This window comes from Podarcis muralis, chromosome 5, assembly GCF_964188315.1.
Source record: "Podarcis muralis chromosome 5, rPodMur119.hap1.1, whole genome shotgun sequence".
NCBI classification, from domain to species: Eukaryota; Metazoa; Chordata; class Lepidosauria; order Squamata; family Lacertidae; genus Podarcis; species Podarcis muralis.
In genome coordinates, this window is record NC_135659.1 from 49,543,391 (window position 1) to 49,566,274 (window position 22,884).

Genomic DNA, 22,884 nt, shown 5'->3' on the forward strand with positions numbered 1-22,884 from the left:
TGCTCGGTCCCTGCTCCTGCCAACCTAGCAGTTCAAAAGCACATCAAAGTGCAAGTAGATAAATAGGTACCGCTCCAACAGGAAGGTAAACGGTGTTTCCGTGCGCTGCTCTGGTTCACCAGAAGCGGCTTAGTCATGCTGGCCACATGACCTGGAAGCTGAACGCCGGCTCCCTTGGCCAATAAAGCGAGATGAACGCCGCAACCCCAGAGTCGGTCACGACTGGACCTAATGGTCAGGGGTCCCTTTACCTAGTCAACACTCAGCACGTCTTCCGTTCCTCTCAAAATTCCCAAATGCTATGACCCAACTTCTCTGCAAATATGTTCATTCCCTGCAATACTCTGGCCCTTGTCCCCAATATTAAGTTATTTCAGCCTCCGTACTCCTCAGATGTTGAAATCGGAATAAAGTATACCATAACATAGATCCTTTTGTATATTGAGATTTATTACGGCATTTAGAGTTTTTGCTTCCGGATTTAATTTTCTTTCAGCACTGGATTCTGAATGTCAAGCATCCTGCTTGTATTTGACAAAATTGTTTGGTGACTTCTTCAAAGTCAAAAGGACATTTTACGATACTTTCAAAATACCTGGTTGCAAGTTACAGTGCAAGGAAAGTGTAACCAATTAAATTCTCTGGCATCCAGACAAAAGCAGTTTTAAGGAGTTTGCCTGAGCTTTGGCTGTATCACACACCTGATTCGTAATATTGACAGCAGCTCATTGATTATAGCTGACAATGTCTGCTGGAGCCCCTGTTTAGACAGTCAAGAACTCACAGGTGTCATTTCTGAGGACGTATGCTTTTGTTTTGGCTGTTGCTCTTGTGTGTCTGATCAGCTCTCTACAGCAGGGGTCCCATGAACTTCATTCAGGTGGTAGTAGTAGTAGTAGTAGTAGTAGTAATATTTATACCCTGTCCATCTTGCTGGATTTCCCCTGCCACTCTGGGTGGCTTACAGCATAATTAAAAACAAAATAAAACATCAAGCCTTTAAAATCTGCCAATACAGGGCTGTCTTCAGATGTTTTCCAAAAGTTGTGTAATTCTTTATCTCCTTGACATCTGAAAGGAGGGTGTTCCACAGCGAGGGTACCACTACCGAGAAGGCTCTCTGCCTGGATCCCTGTAACTTTGCTTCTCGCATTTTGGGAAGCATCAGAAGACCCTTGGAGGAGGACCTCGGTGTCCAGGCTGAGCGATGGGGGTGGAGACACTGCTTCAGGTATACTGGGCTGAGGCTGTTTAGGGCTTTAGAGGTCAGCACCAACAGTTTGAATTGTGGGAACTGGGAGCCAATGTAGGTCTTTCAGGACCAGTGTTATATGGTCTCGGTGGCTACTCCCAGTCACCACTCTAGCTGCTGCATTCTGGATTAGTTGCAGTTTCCAGGTCACCTTCAAAGGTAGCCCCACAGAGAGCGCACTGCATTAGTCCAAGTGGGAGATGACCATGGCATTCACCACTCTGGCGAGACATGTTGGTCTGTGGCATTTTGGCATTAAATATCAACACTCTATTTTTATTGCTTCTTTTATTTCTTATATTGTCTTTTATAGTAGTGCAATCTGAATTCTATGCAATGCAAATTGTATTACAATAAAATGCAATCTTAGAAATAAAAGTAGCAATTAAAATGCAATTAAAAACCACACAGCAACTAGCACAGTGCATTACAATTGCTGCAACAAGCAGAAAAATCAGTGGTCTGTCAAGACTATTAGCAATTTTCAAGTGGTCCATTGTAGCGAGGAGTTTGGGAACCTGTGCTCTACAGCGTCCAGGAAAAGCAAGTGGCGTTTCCACCCATTCGGCAAAATATTGGCTGAACTGGAGCCAATTTTCCTAACAAACAAACAAAAAAATTCCCCTTTTAATAGTTCTGGTGGCACTTCTTTTTCAATGAAGGTCATATGTGTGCTCAAGAGAGCAATTATTCTCCCCTTCCATCATTAATGAGTGCTGTTCAAGCACCATAATATATAGCATGGCATCAGTACCTTAAATGGTAGTGGATAAGAGGGAATTTCAGCAGGTGTAGCTTGGGAATGTCGCCATAAGTTTATCCCACCAACTTTGCCAACGCTCAGGGGTGATGAACCTGTGGCCCTTCCTTTGTTTCTGAATTACAAGCCCCATGATTCTTGACCATTGGCCATGCTGGTTGGGAATCATGGGAGTTGGAGCAGAACAATATCTGGAAGGCCACAGTTTCCTCCATCCCTGCTATAGGACCATGAGCTGTTGGGTCCTCAGCTAGGATCTTTGCAAGTGCTCCAGTGGCAAAACCATGGCAGAGATGCAGATTCTCAGCCTTGATGGAGATATTTCTGCCTCCTTCTTTTAATCTCCTTTGTTTATTTATTTAAATTTATATACTGCTTGATTGTAGGGAATAAAAAACTCAACATGGTTTACAAAAAAAGGAGAAAAATAAAATTACCACTAAAAAGTTTACAGCCATAAATTAAAACATATTGTTATTGTTGTTTAGTCGTTTAGTCGTGTCCGACTCTTCGTGACCCCATGGACTAGAGCATGCCAGGCACCTCTGTCCTCCACTACCTCCCGCAGTTTGGTCAAACTCATGCTTGTAACCTCGAAAACACTATCCAACCATCTTGTCCTCTGTCGCCCCCTTCTCCTTGTGCCCTCCATCTTTCCCAGCATCAGTGTCTTCTCCAGGGAGTCTTCTCTTCTCATGAAGTGGCCAAAGTACTGGAGCCTCAGCTTCACGATCTGTCCTTCCAGTGAGCACTCAGGGCTGATTTCCTTAAGAATGGATGCGTTTGATCTTCTTGCAGTCCATGGGACTCTCAAGAGTCTTCTCCAGCACCATAATTCAAAAGCATACGGAAACTTAAAACCACAGCAGAATAGACCAAGTAAAATTAAAACTCATACAAGCATTCTAAACATCTAAGTAGGCTTGTCAAAATAAGAATGTCTTCAGCAGGCACTGGAAAGAATACAGTGTAGGTGCCTGGCTAATATCACTTCTAAGGACAGTGAAGGGGTGAAATGACCAGCTTCAGTTGTGGGGCGAGTTCTGACATATCTCTGCTCTTGCAACCCCCTCTCCCTCCTTTGAAAAGGGGATACACTGAAGTCAGAGGGTGCTGAATAACAGAATTCAGTAGAGCTAAGATTTGACCTCCATCTTTTATTTAATTTTGAATTATGGTTTCCACCACTCCACTTTAGAACTCCTTTTTAGATTTAATGACTTTTAGCCATTTTTATTGCAGGCTCAGTGGGCAGAAAGTGGTTATTTATTATTATAATACTTGGGTATTCCCCCCCCCCCATGGCGTGAATAATTATTGCATGAATAGTTCATCTCCCCATACGTGGTCTGGAAGTAATTTCTCTCGATACTGTTCAGCCTCAATGCAGGTCAGCGAAATATGTGGAGTAAGGAATTGGATTAGTTCCCTGCTGCAAACTAGCATGATATCATCAGGATAAAAATAGGTGCTCAGTGATGGGAATGGGAATGGCTCAGTCCCCAGATGTAGCTAGAACCATAGAGCCAGAGGGGGTCCCTGCAGGCCATGTAGTTCAGCCCACTGTTCAGTTCAAGAAATCCCATGCTAGAGCATCTCCAGCACATTGCTGTATAAACTCTAATGAAATACCTTCAGTGAGGGACAGCTCATCAACCCTCTAAGCCAGGCATGTCCAACATGAAGTTGACTGTGGTCCACAATCCAATATAAAAACTGGCAGTGATCTACCACCCAGGGATGGGTGCAGGGTGGGCGGGTGCTGGCTGCTTCCCCCCAGGGGGAAAAGATGGGTGTGGGGAGGGTGGGCAGGTGCCAACGGGGCAGGGGTGGGTGTGCCCGCAGTGTCAAAACAGCCCCTCCCAACGTCTCCCAGCGGAGGGCGGGTGACAATCGACCAGAATTCATCACAGGATCTACCCGTTGATCGCGAACAACGCGTTGGACATGTCTGCTCTAGGCAAACAGCTCTACTGCAATTGAATTTCTCCTAATGGTCAGTCCAAATCTACCCTCCTCTAATTTAAGAGCCAATTAAGTCCTGCAGAAAATTGCCTTATCCTTTTTTGTAGCCACAGCACACTGCCAAGCCATGCTCAGCTTATGATCAATTACAACCTTAAGATCAGGCTATCCCTTATCCGTGCATTTGATTTTGTTTTTTCCTAAATGCAGAACGTGGCACTTGTCCCCTTTCCCATATGTCCACTTAGGGATACCTTGTGCTTGCAGTTAGGTTCTGTAGTGTGTGATAAGATCTGCAAAAGATCTGTGGTTTACATGGATATGAGGAGCCTGATCTTAAGATGCACCCGGTCTGTGCAGTGGACTACATTGAGGGATCAACACAAGATGGAACAATTCACACCTAAATTATTTGCAGGGAATTTTCTCCTATGAAGCAACAAGGTTAGGTAAATCTAGGAAAACCTACAGTGAACTGGAGACCACAAAAACAGTCAGATCCCCCCCCCAAGTCTTTCCTTCAGAAGAGGAAAACTGACTTAGTGCAGCTGTGGCACAACAGCCTTTGTCATCTGTGTACTGCAAAGCCAGTGGTTTCCATTCTGTCCAGGATAGCACAAATGTGCCATGTTAGCACTTTAGCATTGCTCTGATAGTGTCTGTGGGAAATGTAAATGGCCCTTGCATTGCATTGCATCCTGTGCCCTTTTAAATGTTTTTTTTTGGGGGGCGCTACTGGGTTGTTGTTTTTATTTTTATTATGTAATAATATAATAATTTTATTATTATAATTTTATTATGTAAGAAGCAGCAGCAAACTGATAGACAGCATTGCATCAGTACAGCTGGGCATCGCTTTAAACTGCAGAATCTGAGAATGCAACAATATGCTGCTGGCGTCCAAATACTGATACTTCCTTGGTAGCAGACAGGACTGTTCACCACTGGAAACAATCCAACTGGGCTTTTTATGGACCAGGGTTCTGATCAGAAAAGCTATGGAAACCCTTAAAAAACAGAAATCTTTTATTGAAGATTTTCCTTTCTTATATAAGTCGCATACAAGCGACACCACCTCCCATATTTCCTTAGCATACACTAAAGATGCACTTGTTGGACTTGTGTAGTGTTATTTGATCCAAGTCTTCTGCCTAGATTCCTTTTCCCAGATCAAGGCTCGCTGTGTCATGGGCACATAAGACTTGGATCTATTCAGGTACCAAAGTAATTACTTCTATATACTTACCAGCTAATCCCCTCGCAAGCAGCAAGTGGGAATGTGAGTGCATTGCCGCTACACCAGGGTCAGTTATAGGCTTTCATCACTGTCAGAGACACCTGAAATGCCCTTCCACTTAAAGCCAATTGCAGGCAGAGACAAGTCATTAGCCACTGCTAAAAATATATCCGATTCCCACATCTTGCGCCTTGCTTAACAGACCAGAGGTTTTTGCATCTTAACTGAGGTCTGCAACTTTCTGATCCGCCTGGTCACAGCAATATATTTAATAGTCAATATTTAAATGACACCACTCTTTTATTTCCCTCTGGCATGATGGTGATATTTCTTAAGCTCCCGCAAGAAGCCATTTTCTATGCTAAAACCTAGGATTACTTAATAAAATACACCTCCCACACACATCTTACTATCTAGAGAGCATAATGTGGTTACCTCTTTCAATGTTCACTCAAAAGTTATTGAAATCAATCAATTTACTCATAAGTAAGTGGGCATCAGATTGCAGGCATAATTCCGAAGTGGCCTCTTTCACACTTATGAGATGTTTGGTTTTTTTGTTTGCTATTTGTCTTTCACACTTTTCCTGGAAGCAGCTCTATGGGTGATAGACATAGTTCTATTTACATTTTCTTATCTTCACAACACCCCTGTGAGGTAGGCTAGGCTGTGACTGATAGTGACTGCCACAAGGTCACAAGGGTTAGTTTCATGGCTGATTGAGGATTTCAACCTGGATCTTCCCTGTCCTAGACTGGCACTGTAACCCAGCGGTCACCAGTCTTTTTGGACCAATAGGTATATTTTGGATTTTGAGAAAGTGCCATGGGAAGCAGGGACAAAACGGTGGTTGTTGGGGGTGTAAAATAAAACAGAATAATTGCTGTATCTGAAGCAGCAGAAATGGGAACACAAAATGTTATGGGTATGCTCCCTGCCTCCATCCGTGGAAAAAGGTGCAGACACTAGTCACCACTGGTCTCATTCACAGAGCACAGCTCTTTACTCCTCTGTCCAGAATATAAGGGTATGTGGCATCCAACAAAATGTAGGCATGTTTAGGGATCTGTGTTCAGTGCAGGAGAGACTGAGCTACAGCAAACAGAAACTGATCAGGAAAAGCGAACCGAAATGAATTTGAGGTGATGTTTACTAATAGGAAATACTAGTGGGAACACTTATGCCCATGGGCACTAGGTTGGTGGTCCATGATTTAACCATTACATGCTTTTTTCTGGGGGGGATGCAGGGGTACGCATTCCCCTAAACATTTTGTGAATCTTTGTACTTTTGTCCGTTTACTGTATTTATTTTTCCTGATTTGAACTATAAAATGGTGATTTTCTTGAGTCAAAATGAGAGTACCCCTAAACATTTTTTTAAGGAAAAAAGCACTGGGGGAGGGGAATGATACTGTCTCTATAAAGCACACAGCATTTACTTTGTCACAAGAGCATGTATCACAAATGACACCTCTCTCAAAGAGGCAGGTATAGGAAAAGTCTCCCCCGGCACTTGACAAATGGTAGCATCTACATTTTCCCCGACTTAAGATTCTCTCTATGTAGAAAAAAAAATGTTTTGAAACAACTCAAAAGCTAGGAAGATTTGCAGGCACAACCACTGTCAAGAGATATTAATTAAAGTTCACTGGACTATAAAATATTCTAGTTCCCCTCGCCCTCCCTGCTTTTTCTTTGCTTTCCATTTTTTGAGAAGCAAGCTGGACCAATGGGAAACGGCAAATGCATATACAAAAAAAAAAAAAAAAAAAGGAAAGGAAAGGAAAGGAAAGGAAACCTAGGCAAGCAGGGTTTTCTCCACCTGAAGGGCTACAGTCAACTGCTACTAATGTCAAAAGAAAATGCCGGAATCACAGTGAGTGAATGATTACAAGATGCCTGATTGACTGCTTCCTTTACCTCTTTTGCTTCCAACCAGAAGCCAAGCTGTCACTCAATGCCAAACTAGAGAGACTCTCAGCTCATCCCTGGAACAAACAGCATCCTGATATTTCATGTCTCTGGAAGCAGTCTTTATTGCAAACCAGATCATCATTTGACCTGCCTTCTTTAACGAGACTGGATTGAAGGCTTCCTGCTCAGGCTGGGATTTTTGCCAGAGCAGTGATAAGCCTTTCCTGGCTATGGCCTTGGTAAGACTCTTGGCTTGACACCACCCCCACCCTTGGCTCTGACCCCTGGAGCGGTTCCTATTTCCCTGTTCCAAGTTTGCTGCTTCCTCTCAATGAGTACCTAAGGCACAGCTCCAACAAACTGCCCTGCTGCACCCAGAATCCCTCACTTGTGCAGGCTTACTGTCCATTTTATCCCTGAGTTTTACCTGGACCAGAGAACCTTCCTCCCAGTTCTTCTCCTTTTCTCCTAAAATCTATAAACGTTGTCAGAGGGTGGGGTGGTTGCTTGAGAGTAACCAGGCAAGACTCCAACCTGTCTTTTACAGGCTTTATTCTTGGTGCAAACTATTTAGAGCGTCGTAAGTTCATGTCTGGCTCAATCGCTAGCAGAATCTGGGAGTGGTCGGTCTTTGTACCTCCCCCAGCATAAAAGTCGCGTCACCCCCAGCCTTTTCCGCCCCTCCCTGTGCTGAAGACTACTGCACAGAATGGGCACTGGCAAGGGCGTGCTTCCCGCCTCTCCGGCTTGCTCAGGCTCAGTGTTAAGGCTCTCCCTAGCATCCTCTGGCCCCTGCACTTCTTTTCCACTGGAGGTGGGGCTTCCCTCCTCACCGGAAGAGGAACTGCTTCGCAAGATTTTCGGAGGCTCCCTATAACACAACTGCCCTTCCACCTCTCGCCTCTGAGCTGATGGCAGTTCCCTGACAAACATCATAATGAAACCCATACCATCCAAGTGTCCTGATTTTCCAGGGACAGTCCTGGAATTGCACAAGCCATCCTGGTTTCTGATTTCATACCAGACTGTCCTGTTTTTTTCTTTTTTCCTCCCCTCCACATCTTGGAGGCCAAGATGCCAAGATCTGCATCTCTCCCTCTGTGGGAGGTGGGGAGGGCACGTGTTATTATCGTGCAGCAAACATTTAACAGCACAGGAACCTGAGTTACCTTCAGCTTGTGTTCAGCTAAGCACCTTCCATGTGCAAGAAGTCGCAACTAATTGGAGTCCGTGTTTTTGTGCCTGCTGCATACTTTGCTTTATTGCTGGGCATTTGACACACTAGCTCAAGGGACGGCAGAAATGTTACTCACTAAAAGCCTAAGGCTAATGCTTCAGACCCTAACAGATCCTTTAATCTGTCTGATGATTTACTGTAATTTTCCTTTAGATTCCAAAATGATGGGAAATTGTGACATTCGTTTTTTATATCACTGTGGGGATTTAATTAGCCGGTGTACACACTATAACTTTGAATCCCATTCTTTTCCTCAAAGAATTCTAGGTAATGGAGTTTGTTAAGGGTTGCTGGGGATTGTAACACTGTGACAGGAGTAACTCCTGTACCCATAATTCTTTGAGGGAAAGAATGTGCTTCAAATGTGCTTTAAGGGTGCTTTATATATATATAATGTAATACACACACACAGAGAGAGAGAGAGAGAGAGAGAGAGAGAGAGAGAGAGAGAGAGACTATCTTTTGTCTCTCTCACACACAGTTAGCTCTCTCAGGTGCCAAAGTAAGTTTGAAGCTTGTCAAATAGTGGTATAAATTATCAGCACCTGGAGAGAGAAAGACAATATTCCCTTCTTGTGGGGGGAAAAATCAATTCTTTATATTTTAAAAAAATAACTACTGTACTTGAAGGTAAATTAGAGAGGCAGCTAAGTAGTTCCTGTGGAGAAGCAGGTGCCCAGCTTTCTTTTATCAAAGGGCTAATCTGTAGATCACCATGATGCAGACTTTGCAGAGAGACTGGTTTTAGTAGTGCTATTACCTTGCATTATGGGCTCCTGATGGGAAGAGAGAAAGCAAGATTGCCAACAGACATCAGCAGGTCTCAGAAGAAGATAGAAAGTGCCACCGTTACAGTAAGACATTTCTCTCTAGCAACTAGACAAGTTAATTGTTAACTACATCAGGCAAACTAAGACTTGGATCCAAATTAAGGCTACACAATATATGCACACTTACCTGGAAGTCACGTTGAATTCTTACACCCTCCAACACACCTCAGATGAAAATTGGGACATTTCTCTTAGCCTCTCTGACTCCGAGCCAGAGTGGAGCGGTGCACTTTTTGCACACACAAACTCAGGCTGCACCCTTGTCAGGGGCCAACCTGACCAGCCCCTAGATATGCCCCTGCTTTCACCACACTAGCAGGAATAACCACAAAGCATTAAGTTAGCAAACGTGATCATTTTTAGACCTTCCTCCCACTTATACAGTGTTACCTCAGTTTTTGAATGTCTTGGAGGTCGAACGTTTCGATTTTCGAACGCCGAAAACCCGGAAGTACTTGTTTTGGTTTTCAAACGCTTTTTGGAAATCAAATGTGCCACCAGAGGCGTAGGAAGGTCAGGTGAGGAAAGTTTCTTGTCAACTCCCTCCTTCCCACACACACTGATTTTTTTTTTTTTGCCTGCAAATTTGTTTTACATTATTTCATCTTTTCTTACAAAGGAATGTGGATTCGATTTCATGCATATCAGTTAATATCTTGACCCTGCTCCACTGAATTGAAATTTCAGCCTTCACGACATAGGAAAACGGCCAAGTAAACAGCTATTTTCGTGGAGGAGGGTCAAGATATTAACTGATATGCATGGAATTTTATATATAGCTATATAATCCCCAGTGTAGTAAGACCTTTGGAGCAGGCATTTTTAAAAAAAAGGTTTTCATGAGCCACCCTAGTAGAGCAATAATTGTTCCTTGATAATTTGTCACTCCCCTCCATGTTGGCAACTGGGGCGGACCGCCCCCTCCCCCCTTTCCTATGCCCCTGTGTGCCACACGGCTTCAGTATTGAGTTTCCCATAAGTAAATGCTTCTGGAAGTAAATGCTTTAGTTTTCAAACATTTTGGAAGTTAAACGGTCTTCTGGAATGGATTATGTTTGAAAACTGAGGTACCACTGTATAGCAAAAGACTTAGAGGTGATAAGGGAAGGCCTTGGTGGGTCTCTATTTGTGTGACAGTTTTAGTCCTTTGGTGACAGGGGGGGAGAGAAAGAGAAAGAAAATATGTCTGGGTGGGGGGAGAGAGACAGTTTTAGGACTTGGCAACTGGGGAGAAAAAAGCTGGAGAGGAGGAATTGAGGAGAGGGTAGATGGAAGTGGGTGAGGTTAAAGGGTATATATGCAATCCTGTGGAGAAGCAAGACAGAGTATTGGGAGATATGGAGTGTAATATGTCAGTGTCCCTGCTGACTTGCTATAACCAGACTTTCCCTTATTTTATTGCTCAGCTGCCTCAGATGGAAAAGGTAAAGCATGCAAAACCTTCAAATATTCCATAGTACCCTCATGAAATATATTTCACTACTGGTACCATGTGTTGTCTTCAGCATGAAGTTCCAGATTCAGTGTGGTAATTTAGAACAGATACTGAACTGACAAACACCCATAAATGTACAACATCCATCAACCCAACTTAACTTTCTCTAACTGATCAAGCTACCTGACAGGCCACCAATACATCACAGTTACAGAAATCAGGTGTTGTCAGGACCTCAGGAAACATGCTGCTGCATCATATATCCAGGTTGTTTGTGGATGCTTACTCTAAAAGGCTGCAAAGGGTCCTATTCTGCTTCCTCACAGTAGGGGAATGAATGATTATCCAATTTTAGTTGTTTACCAGTCACAGTAAGCCTGATGAAGCATGAACAAAACTAAAGACTATGGTCCTGTAGCTTGAGCAAGAAGGCATGGGGAAACATTATTGCACTGCAACAATTAGCACAGTTTAATTAAACTCTTGCTTTTGGATCAGGCTGTGCTGATGCACTAAGCTTGGATATACTTTGCTGATATTGCAGTACAGAAATGAACCTGTTAATTACATGACAAATCAATAAGGGATGTGATACGGGGCAAACAGTTAGCTCTCTCCATTACTCTGTCAACAAAATACATGAAGGACACAGTGTCCAGTACATCCCACATGCCCAATGCACACTCACCCAGCCATTCATGACCCCTTTATCTGGTTGCTTGGGTCAGACAGTGGCTGGCTGGGTGATGTCTGCTCCTCTTGCCATACTGCCTCCATGTCTCTTCTCTGCCAGTACAGCAAGAGCAACAGGTGCTTTGTGTTGCACCTGTTGTGGCAGCCACAACATGAGGCATCTTATGATGTGGCTGCTGCACCAATTGGCTCATTGGTCAGCCATTTGGCTGGCTGGTCAGTAAGCAGGCAAGCAAACAAGCTGCCCACTCTTTGGCTGGCTCTTAGATGAGGCTTTCTGGGAAGTGAGCTGTGATTCAAGGGAATTTGTGAGGTGGCTGAGCTAGCTGGGCCCCAAAAGGTGTGCATAGCTTTGCACTGTTCAAAGAGGTTTCTGTGGGCAGCAGAAGCAGGATCACCACAATCTGCAACTGATGACTGTAAGCCACCAGGTCATTCTGATCTAAGGGGACACAGAAAGTAAACAGGTATGGGATATGAGCCACAGCAGCAGGACTCTCTTGTTCCCCTACCACCCAAATCCATCCAGGGTCTTCTTTGCCCTAACAACAGGGCCAGGCCTGGGCCTGCTGCAGTACAGCTTCCACTCATTATCAGGACGGCACAGCTTAGATCAGGCCCGCGGTTTCCTCCACCAGTGGATGGCCATGGGGCACAGAAAGGAAGGATTTCCACAAGCCTACTCTGCTTGGCCCAAACGTGGGCTTCAAACAGCCAAGACAGAACACCTGATGGAGGTCACCATGCAGAACACCTGAGCTGTAATATGAAGCAATAGCAGTACAGCACGTTGATCTTCCACTGCAGCCCCAGTCACAGCCCACCTTCAGTGGCCACATAAGTTGAATGAAAAGAGAGGGCTAGCAAGCAATTAAGAAGAGCAGGGTGTGCTAGCACAGGATTAGACCTCATTTGTTCTTTTCAATAAATCATTCAAGTCCATGTGAGAATCTTACAGCACGAACATCATATAAGAGGTTTCTGGACTCTATCTGCTAGCAAACAAAGCTGGGGCTACACCGCTTATCTGTTCTGCTCCCTGCCATCCTACAATATTTCAGGGTTGTTCTTTTTAAAGAAACTGGATATCTGGTTCATTTGAAAAGATGACTTTACATTACTTTAAAAAAATGCCCTTGTTTGATGCGTAAGGTCACGAAATCATTTGACGCTTCTGTTGACATTTGCATGGCCATTAGCTTTGCAGAACTGTTTTGCATGAGCAAGTAGCATCAGACGTGTTGTCAGCAGTCCTTTGAAATCTTCCCTTTCTGAAACAAGAATGAAACCTGTGGGCATTCTTCTGCCACCAAGTGCCCCTGTTTTGCTGAAGGCTATTTCTGAAAAGTCTCTAGATGCATTCAGACTAAGAAGACTCATGCAACATTTTATTGCAGGTAGGATTTTAGGTTTTGCATAACATGCAAGTCTACAGTTAAATGATTCTAAGAATGTTGACATTCTTAGTATAGCATTGTACATTGGGAAGTTTGGGGGGGGGAAGTGCTTTAGTAGCTGTTGCAGAACACACTCATGAAATGCATACCTATCTGGCAGAAGTGCAAAAGATGTAGTTTGGGGTCACCAATGTGGTGCTCATGGACACCAGGATGCCCCAAAGCAATGTGAGTTATCTGGTAGGCGATCAGCTCCTCTAGGTGCTCACTTGCCGACCCAAATGAGACTCTGAGCTGCTCTGATGCCTGCTTAGGCCTAGTATACCTTCTGCTTTGCCTTTCTGCCTGCACTCAACCCAGGTAGTGACAGCACAGGAAGGAGATGAGGTGAGGACCAACAGAGTGTTGTGAGCCTCAGCATCCACTCAATGATGTCTCCCTCTGATGTTGGTCTTCCTACCAGAAGATGATAGAAAATATTTCCACCTTGGGTTTTATCTATTCCCACCCCCCTCAGTTGATGTCTTATTTCACAATTAGGATTTAGCTAAGAATTTAAAGGCCTGATCTGAGTGAAAGGAAGACCTTTCTATATTCTCCAAGAAAGTTGATATTCAGCTTACCTTTACTGTAGCTGGCTTATTTTGCAGTGAATGAAGTGGGTGGCACCAAAGGAAAGGAGTTCAATGAGATCAGCAGGGAGTTAATCACAAAGCAGAGCTTGCTCCCCAGGAGGAGACAGCAGAGCAATCCTGGCACTTGAGAACAAAGACTGTCCAATTAGCCATGATAGTTTTTCAGCCAAAAACAATAAATGGTCACCTTGGAGACTAGCAAATTTATTATGACATAACCATTTGTGGACCACAGTCCACTTCAACAGATCTATAAAATATATTCCTAAATTAGCAAGTATATATATGGAAGGGGAATGTGGAGGGGCAAGCAGTTCCCAGTCATATCAACCTTTTATTGAAACAGCATGGGAGCACTTCAAATGTCACTGCATCCCCCACATGAATGTGCCCCCCCAATTTCCCCCAAAGTGGTAGCACTCTGTCAGTCTTCAACCTGGTGCCCTCCATTTGCTTTGGACTATAACTCCCATCAACCTCAGCCAGATAGGATTGTAGTCCAAAATGGGACTGTAGTCTGCCATGTGGAAGCGGTACATCTGAAAACTTCCCACAGCATGCGTCCAGCCAAACATATGCAAAGTTCAACATATTCCATCAATCTTTTTAATTAACTTGGAGTACTCCATTTGTCTGGGGCGTTTTCAGGGATGAGTTGTGATGCATCTAATCCATGTAAGCCAGAGAGCACACACCATCTGCCTCCACGACAGATGTGTGTGTTGTCATGAGACCAGCAGTAGCAGAAGGGCTGGCAGGACTGTTTTTGGCATAGGATCTTCTGTCACATCATTCCATAGGTTGTTCTTGTTTTTGTTTTTTAAGGAGTCCCTCAACTACTCCACCCACACTAAATCCATGGAAATTCGCAGACTGGAACGGTAGGAACCCCAAAGCTTCTACAACTAAAAAGGCTGCTCTACACACACAGCAGAATGAGAGGGTCGAATGGGCTGCACTAGTTAAGGCAGAGGCAGGAAACTGTGGTTCGAATCCTAAGTTTTCACTCTGCGTAGGGAAGGAGTTCCAAGAAGCAGAGTTGTATTCACGGAAGGATCTCTTCTGTGAATAGAGCTATCATCCCATGAAAGGAAGCTCCTCTTCACAAAGCAAAATCATAGGATCCAAGCAACCTTTTGAAATGTCTCTCTATAGTAACAAATCCTTGTAAGCAGAATTTGCACATATGGGGAAAGGGTTCAAGCCCATCTCTGATGGTGATCTTGCAAAGAGACAGCAGTTCATGTAGTCTGGAAAGTGCAATGTAGGTTAGCTTGCAATGTAGGCAAAGCAATGGGATTTCATTACCTGACGCTGACTCTTGCCCTAAGCCACTTTAGTTTTATACTGCTGAAACTTAGGGTTGTATCACATGCTAGGCCTACTCTGAGTAGATCCATTGAAATTAATGACAATGACGAATTTGGTCCATTAATTTCAGTGGGTGTACTCCGAGTAAGCCCTACTTAGCCGCAACCCTTGGTTTCCAAGCTTAAAATATTACTAAATGTAGGAATGAAAAATGTATTCCTATGAAAATCCATCTGTCAGTGGAGTAACTAGGTTTCTCTTTAGCTCTTTCTATTAGAGATATCAAGATCAAGAGCATAAGCTTTGAAGGGGATAACTCTTCAAGTGGAAACCTGGCATTTATCATAGGCCCAGTGATATGTGAATTAGGCTTCATTTTATTCTTTAGTATTATTTTCAACCTTTTTGGAAAATGTCAGGGCAGAAGGGAACCCAGCTGAGAGTCATTTCTTTCCCTCCTCTTAAAATGCTTTGGAGTGCACCATTATTCCCAGAATTCTTCACCTCTGGACAAATAACCTATGTTTAATGACCTCATTTTTGGAAAGGACAGTTTGCTCCTTCCTAGTGTAATTTGTAATTCATTCATCCATCATGACCGTGAACAGAAGGCTGTGGTTTCACTGGTCCTATGTGCCATACTATTTCCTTTGTAAGCGGAGTGGGAAGTGATTCAGTAGAGGGAAACAATATCATCTTTCCTCTTTCAAGCCATTCATCCAATTACGGTTGCTATTTGCTGCCAGATTAGCCCATTTTCTTACTCTTTTTTTCTCTTTGTACTTTCCACAGTGAGACAGAAAGTGCTGCAGCCAAAGAGTATCATTATGAGGTCCTCACAGTAATAATCTTGCATGATGAAAATTCATCTGAGCACTTTGTTCATAATTGTACCTTAAGTGTTGAGCATGTTTATTAGTTAGTAAGTTGCACTTTCAGAGCTGCTAAATTGAGAACTCCAGGAATCTGACCCAGCTACCAGAGTAAGCACAACAAAGCCCAGATCTGAAGTTAGTAGCATGATTGTGACTATGCAGAGCCTGGGATTTGGATAACAAGATGCTTGCAGGATATTTGGATTTCATCCACTGCTGTGGCAGTGCTGGGGCTGGGGGCCATACATGCAGTACAATCCTGTGGATGCTTACTGAAAAATAAATCCCATTGAGTTTCCTGGGGCTTTCATACAGGTAAGTGTCAGCACTGAGCTACAATTTCCCAGGGTTCCCTAGAAAGAGGGACTGACTGTTAAACCACTAGGAGAATTGTAGCTCTGTGAGAGGAATAGGGGGTTCCCAACAAGTCTCAGCACCCATAATAAAATTGGTCTCTAAGGTGCTACTGGAAGGAATTTTTTTTATTTTGTTTCACCCATAACAAAGTACAGTTCGAGGATTTATTATTTTTAATATGCTTTGTATTAGTTTTCTTACTTAACAAAAACACACAAGAAATTAACAAAAATGATAAAATAATAACAACAAAAACATACATACACCCATAAATCCCTATGTTCTTACAAAACAACTTATGGCACCAAGTTCTTAATTCCAAATTCCTTATCTTCCCCAATAGACTTCCGTCTTCCTCAAACCGGGTCTGTCTTATCTGTTTAATAAACTGCTTCTTTAATCATTTTGCCATTTCTTCTGTTATCTGAATCCTATACTTATAATCCATTTTGTGGTTTGCGAAAATAATCAAAGCATATCCAAGTTTTAACTTGAGGGCACTGTTTTTTGAAATATTCTTTATAAATTTCTCATTCCTTTTTGAACTTTTGGTTTGGCTGTCTCCTAATTGTCACTGTCATTTTTGCCAGTTCGATGTTTTCAGATAATTTATCCTGCCATTCCTCTTTCGTTGGTACTAATTCTCTTTTCCAATTTCTGGCAATTAATATTCTTGCTGCTGTTGTAGCATATAAGAATATTCTCCTTTTTTCATTTGGAATATCTGAATCTAAAATGCTTAAGAGGAAGTCTTCTGGTTTCTTTATGAAACTTTATGAAACTTTTTTTTCAATTCCTCATATATAATATCCTGAAAATTCTTAATTTTTTTTAAAAAAATGATATTTATTAGAGGTTTAATGATTACAAAAAAAGAAGAAAGAAACAATAAAAGTTAAACAGAACAAAACAATACCTTACAATACATCAAAAACAAAAACAAAAAACAATACAACAAAACAACAAAGAAAAAGACAAAAACATTTAAAAACACATCCAATATGTCCGTATCTTTACCTTTCATTTACTTGTTTCTTCGACCTCCTCACACCTCCCTTTTTTGTATTCTAGTTCAATTATCTATTTCAGCAAATCCTTTCCATCTTTCTCAATTTTTATTCTATAATTTATCTTAACACAATCTGACCTTAAATTTTCCACTTTGGCCCAGAAAATTCTTAATTTTTTTTGCAACCCCACCACATATGAAACAGTGTCCCTTCTGCCTGTTTACACCTCCAGCACGTATTAGATCTCGTTTTATACGTTTTGGATAGTTTGCTGGGAGTTATATGCCACCTGTAAAACATCTTCAGAAGATTTTCCTTTAGTAAATAACAGGCCATAAATTTCCATACTTTATTCCATAATCTTTCCCATGCCAATAGTTGAATATTTTTACCAAAATATTTCGCCCACTTAATCATTACTTCTTTCACCTCTTCATCTTTCACCTCCCATTCTAGAAGAAGCCTATACATTATATTACCTTTTCTTATTTTTTCTTATTACTTTTAATTCTTTGTCTACTTTTGATTCTTCCATTGAAAAACCCTTTTTTCTTGTCCATCTTAAACACCTCACTTAGTTGATTATATTGTAGCCAGCCTGTTAAGTGATGTTTTATTTCCTCAGATTTTTTCACTTTCAATTTGTTATTTTCTTCTTCTAATAGATCTTTATACGTGGCCCAGTTTGTGTCCATATTTTTTCTTTTCACTGCTATGGACTCCAAAGGGGATAGCCACCAGGGGTTTTAGGTTCCAATATATCTTTAAATTTTTCCCATACCATTTAGTGGTTTCCTTATATAGTTTGAGGATTATTTCAGGGGCACTATGGCTGTTAAAGTGGCATGATGCTGCTTTAAATGTATGCTGCAGATGGGGCTTAGGTAGGCCATGATCTCCATAGCCTTAAAGATGTGGAGCTCATCCTGCATGCAAACTAAAGTGGCCACTTATGCAATAGCAAAAAAAGAAAATGTATTACCAAAGATTGACAGGTTTGCATAAAACTTGTGCATGCTATTTTTTTAATCTATAGATGCAAATTTAGAAATACTATTACAGTGGTACCTTGGGTTACATACGCTTCAGGTTACATACGCTTCAGGTTACAGACTTCGCTAACCCAGAAATAGTGCTTCAGGTTAAGAACTTTGCTTCAGGATGAGAACAGAAATCGTGCTCCGGTGGTGCGGCAGCAGCAGGAGACCCCATTAGCTAAAGTGGTGCTTCAGGTTAAGAACAGTTTCAGGTTAAGTACAGACCTCCAAAATGAATTAAGTACTTAACCCGAGGTACCACTGTATTTAAACAAAAATACATCTCATCATATCAGGGAAGACTGCAACCTGGTGACCTATATCTACTGTCTACTCTTTTTATGACTCTATCTTTGGACTGATATTGGATCAGATAGCCCTTCAATCAGACAAAGGACTCTTTCAGTTAGAGAACTTTCCAATGTAAAGTAGATCACACAACCATCCTAACACAAACTTGCACTGCACAATAACAGTAAGGCTCTTTTCCCCGCCAATACTACCACTCTGCTATTTTAAGGCTAACATTTCAAACAATCTCACCTAATGGAAATGCAAGAAATAAACTGAAATAACTTTGTGCATTGTATTTCAGAACCCTAAGATAGACACTGGTTGTAATAATTTGCTTATTCACCGTTCTTGTTATTTAATCAGAGCTTGCTCCTGGAACCTGATTGCTATTCTTCCAACTTCTTTGAAAATCAGTCTTTCTAGGTGTGTGTATTTATGTGTGTTATACTGCTCCAGATGCAGCCTCAGGAAGTGCAGTGGATTTTTGGCACAGCCAGCTCTAGAAGGTGGCAAAGTAGGGCAAATACTGAGGCCAGAGTTTTGGATGGAGGAGGGCCTGCAGGCCAGACCCAGGCATATTTACATGGGAAACATCCCCCTTGCAGCCAAAAGATAACAGGAAGATCAACTATAAAGAATTGACAATGGTGAAAACTCTTGCTTCACTTTACATCTTATTTGGGTTTACATGGGGTTTTCTCATGCTGCAGTTTCCAGTTACCAAGCTATTTTAAACCCCATGTTCTAATTATGCATGTGAAAGGCACAAATCCTTTTCCTCTGATTGTGTGGATTGTATTATATATACAGTGGTACCTCAGGATGCGAACAGGATCCATTCGGGAGCCCCGTTCGCATCCTGAACGCAACATAAGTCATGATGGTGTGTCTGCGCATGCACGGGTCACATTTTGCTACTTCCGTGCATGCGCATGACGTCATTTTGAGTGTCTGTGCATGCGCGAGCGGTGAAACCCAGAAGTAACACGCTCTGTTACTTCCAGGTTGCCGCGGAGCACAACTCAAATGTGCTCAACCCGAAGCACATTCAACCCGAGGTATGACTGTATTAGTAAGGTAGGCAGGTGGCGCTGTGGTCTAAATCACAGAGCCTCTTGGGCTTGCCGATCAGAAAGTCAGTGGTTCGAATCCCTGAAACAGGGTGAGCTCCTGTTGCTCTGTCCCAGCTCCTGCCAGCCTAGCAGTTCGAAAGCATACCCATGCAAGTAGATAAATAGGTACAGCTGTGGTGGGAAGGTAAAGGGTGTTTCCGTGTGCTCTGGTTTCCGTCGTGGTGTTCTGTTGCACTAGAAGCGGTTTAGTCATGCTGGCCACATGACCCAGAAAGCTGTCTACGGACAAAAGGTGGCTCTCTCAGCCTGAAAGCAAGATGAGCACCGCACCCCATAGTCGGCTTTGACTGGACTTAACCACCCAGAGGTCCTTAACCTTTTTTACCTATATGTATTAGTTACTAGAGGTGCTTCCAGACTGTCACTATTTTTCAGTGGGATTCAATCGCCTACCAGTAAATTCATATTGCTGAGTTGCAAGTGAGGTGGAGCTAGAGGAACCAGGCCTTGACTGAAGAGAAGCAAGCAGGGAGCCATGGCCATGGCCAACAGAGTCTAGGCTTGGCCTGGGCCCTGCTGCAGAGGAAATGCCATGGCTAGTGGAAGGTCCAGGTGGTTGCCTTGGCAACGAGGCCTTGGGATTTCACCTCTAGGCCTCTGCTTTTAAAGGGCCATATAATGTCACAAGTGTCTACACGTAACTTCTACTTTAGCCTTGAGCATGTTTTTCAGCATATCTTTTAAGATATACATCAAATGTCAGGGAATGAAGTTGCTCATTCAGCAAACAAGTGAAGGCTCCCAATTCTCTTTTTTTAAAAAAAAAAAATGCAAGCAAGACTTTCTTGCTTTTGCTGGAGGGACAAAACCCAAGAACGTTCTGCTGGCAAATAAATTTTATATTGTATTAGGCATGGTGAGGAAGATGCTATGAAATGGAAACAGTTCTTAAAATTAAAAAAAGAAGCAGCAACTCTTTGACATGGGAAGACTGCTGGTAATGACTTTAACTCTGGTGTGAATGAGTGCAAGGACAAAGCCTTTGCGTCCCTCCTCAGCTTCCCTTCCTCCTGGATAAATCATTGCAACCTCCCAACAACCCCAACAGCTGGCTAATTTGGAGAGATTTATTTATTTGTGAAACATCTAACCTTCCCTTCATCAAAACAGATTCCAGGGCAGTTTGCAAACAATGACAATCAATAAAACACAATACAAATGATAGGAGCCTACAATAAAACAAACTGTAGGAAAGCCACAAAGTATAAACAAAAAAAACAGCAGCGGTTCATAGAAATCCTAAGAATTTTTGGACAGTCCAATTAAATTCCACCAGAGGCCTAGGTAGAGATAACCCCCAACAGAACCACAATGCTGGCTGAGTCAACAAAATGGTTTAGAGTACAGTTTCCCAAACTGTGGTCCATGGGTTGCCAGTGATCTTCATTCAGATGGTGCATGGCTTGTCTGTGGATTTGTGGTTAGAGGTGGGAAATGGCACATCCATTGCATTAAATATCCATTTTGATTTTCCTTGTTTTTTATTTCTTTTGTTGCATTTTATTGCATTACAATTTGCATTACATAGGACTCAAACTATAATGAAAAGAAATGATATATAAGAAATAAAGAAGCAATGAGAATACAATGTATAATCAAACAGCATCTAGCACAGCACTTTACAATTGCTACAACAGACAGAAAAATCATTATGTGGTCTGCCAAGACCCTCAGCAATTTTCAGGCGGTTGGAGGTGTAGGGGAAGTTTGGGAACCAATGGTTTTACTGAACTGGGTGCTGTTGGTGCAATGGCATGTCCTTGGAATCCCCTAAATACTATGCTCCAAAGACAAATGTCAGCAAAGTGAGGCCTCATTACTGTGAGCAGTGCTTTTCTTCTAGAAAAAAATACGTCAGTACTGCATGCCCGTGAATACCCCCATAAAAAAAGACATTGACTGTTAATTAGAAATCCAGGGATACATAGCTTTCAAGATTGGTCCAAGTAAGTCCTGAGTAAATCCATTGTAATCTAACTTGTGAATTGGTCTGAGAAAAATCTGCAGTGGCCTATACAGCAAAAGGACAAGATAATTTCCTCTGCTCCTGCTACTGAACATTATTATTTGCATATGGTCAAAGATAATTAACAAGCAGGCTCTTCAGGAAGAGCCTAATAATAGTCTTTTATAACCATTATTTATATTGCACTATGATTTCATTTTGAGTCATTCCTTGGTTAAGTGCTATTTAATGCTCTGACCTCACCTACTTGTCTCCCTCTTAAATTATTTCCATCAGAGAGCATGCATAGCGCAACAGAGATCACAGTACCTTTAAGCTTCAAGTAGTGTCCATTAACAGCTGTATTTCCTAGCCACAATCCAACACAGAGATAAATATGTATATGCCTACCACCATGAATCTGCATGATTCATTAAATGTTAGGACAGATTTTGGTTATGAGCCAGACTTTCTCAGATGGCAGCAGCCATCCTAGGTGTATAAGATGAACATCTGTAGCACGTGAGATAGACTGCAATCTCCATCTTCAAACTGAACCTTCAAACTGACCTTTAGGCTCCAAGAGCAGATTTATTTTTGTACTTTTCTTCTTCCCCTTCACCCTGCTATTTTGTGTAACATCTTGCCTGAAGAATACTTTTGGAGAGCTCATCAATTTGATTTTGTTACTATAAAGGTATTGCCCAACTGTGGATTTTGAAGGCTTTTCTTACAGACCAACACAGCTTTGTGTTCTGCTTTGATGCCCGATCCCATGGAAAAAGAGGCAGGACTGGAGGTTGAAGGCAAGACTGGTTGAAGGTTGCAGGACCATGGACAGATCCAAGTGAGCAACTTGCTCCACAGAGGTTGGAGGCCTTTTAAACCATTCTCTCCAGATTGCCTCCTCCAGTCAAGGTATTGGAAATGTTCAGAGGCTCCAGTTCGTACAAAATTCTGTAGCTAGACTGTTGATGGGGACAAACTATCACTAGCACATATCTGCAGTGCTTAAAAGCTTGCACTCGCTGCCCATACTCTACCAGGCCAGGTTCAAGGTTCTTGTATCAATTTACAAGGGCCTTAACAACTTGAGGACACCTCAAGGACAACTTGTTCCCTTATATTCCTGCTTGATCACTGAGGTATTTGCAAGAGTCCCTGTTAGTGGTCCCCCACGGCTCATATCCGCAAGAAACTGTCTTCAGTATTGTGGGTTGAGTTTTTATGGAAGTCACTTCCAGTGAAGATCAGGCAGACCCCCTTCCAGGTGAATTTTTGGTGCTTATTGAATGCATTTTTATTCCAGCAGGCTTTTAAATTGAATTCTGATTTATATTTTTAACTCATTTTTAGCCTTATTGTAGCAGGTCTCTTCTACACTGCTTAGCAACGACTGTTATTAAGTGGTATACAAATTGTTGAAATAAATAACAAATAAAATAAATTGGCCTGTGACTGTAAGAATTTAGCAGGAACAAAGCTAAAATAATATCTGGTTCCTTCAATCAAAAGTAAGTGACCTATTGATATCAATGGTTTAAGACTCTCTCTGGCAAGCGGTA